Genomic DNA, 1,756 nt, shown 5'->3' on the forward strand with positions numbered 1-1,756 from the left:
TAGTGAGATGACTTAGTAAAATACGTTACCAAACAGTCCCTACATCAGATATCTTTTCCTAAGCCAACGCTTCATTTCTTGCTGAATAAATGAATTTATTAGTTCATCTAATAAAGCTGAATAAATTCAGCTTCCTGGGGTATATTCTGACTTAGAACACTTCCCCCAGTAAGTGTCACATTTTCTTTAACAACTCTTCTCACACCACAACTAATAACCCCCAAAGTTGGCTGACATTTGTATGTACTTAAGTCTACCTATGAGCCATGTCATACAAGCTCCATCATGTCAAAAGGGACAGAGTTTAAGCAGGGCTCTGGCCCACTCTATTGACTTTTGGCATCTCAATGTCCCTGGCAGCTTTAGTGTTTTCTGAGTCCAATCAAAGCTACGCACATACTTGGTTATGATTCTGCTGTAGCTTCTCCTTACTTTTCTGATGTTTCTTGTTGTCTAGGGCACGTTAACTTCCACCCTGATGCTTCCTGTCCACAGAATTCTTACAGCAAAAATAAAATACCTAAGCATATACATCAGATTAGGGGAAAGTCTCAATTGTAATCTAGTAGAAAATATAATGGGGAAATACAAATTCTCATATGCTACCATTGGCTGTATAAATGGGTACAGTTATACCAGAGAGCGATTTGGCAGTATATAGGCAAGGTGAAAATGCATACATTAAAAAAATCCAGCAATGTCACTTCTAGGAACAAAACCAAAAGAATCTGTGTACAGTTTCACTGTAATATCTTTGCTGTAGATATGCTATTGGAATAATGTAAATATGCAGTATTTGGGGGAAAATGAGTAAATAAACCATGATCTATTCAGTGTTTTGTGCAGCACTCAAATAAACTGTATCTTCGCGTGTGTGTGTTAGTGTGAATACACAGTAAACATATGAAGTGAAAAAGCAAGTTTCAGACTAATACATACAGCATGTTTCAAAATATGTAAAATCTGAGAGAAATATGGCAAAATTTAATAGTTATGGTAAATCTGAATGGGAGGTACATTATTCTGTTATTTTCTCAAATTCTCCAATTTTTTATCACTAATCAAAAAGAAAAAGTATCAATTGCATATATCTAATTTTGTATTTTAATACCCACATATAGTGTTCAATTGTTTTGTTTAAGTACTGCTTTATTACAATATTTAAGGAACTCAAGAAAAAATGTTGTACTAATTAAATGCCTTACTATGGTTAGACAAAAAAAACCAAACCTAACAGAAAGTAAAAGCTCAGGGAGTTCTATTATATAATAGAACTCTCAGGACAAAATTATAAATAAAATGTTGAATTTTAGTGAAAATAAAAATCTCTGAAATTTTATAATTCACAAATTGTGTATATTATTTCCTGAATAAAGAAGGATCTTGTCTCATACTCAGTTTTCTTTCAATTAGGTCTAATTTACATATTTCATTATAAAGAATGTCTTTTTCCATTATAAAAACATCCATTCATTTAAAGAAAATTTGTGAAATGCTTACATAATCTCCACTGTTCCAGGTGCTATGAATTCAATGGTATATATAAGACAAGACGGTGGTTTTCTTTTATGCATAAATTTACATATATATAAATACAGACTGAGATAAAAATATGTGTAGGGAGGTAGATATGTACAATGGGTTTTATTGACTCCCCAAAACTATAATGTGAAATTACATAACATTGAGTTAGTCATGAATGAATAAGAAAAATACATTGGAGAACAAGAGCAAAAGTCTTCATCCTAAGTGAACA

Source organism: Sturnira hondurensis, unplaced genomic scaffold (assembly GCF_014824575.4).
Source record: "Sturnira hondurensis isolate 20B ecotype Veracruz unplaced genomic scaffold, ASM1482457v3 Scaffold0010128, whole genome shotgun sequence".
Classification (NCBI taxonomy): domain Eukaryota; kingdom Metazoa; phylum Chordata; class Mammalia; order Chiroptera; family Phyllostomidae; genus Sturnira; species Sturnira hondurensis.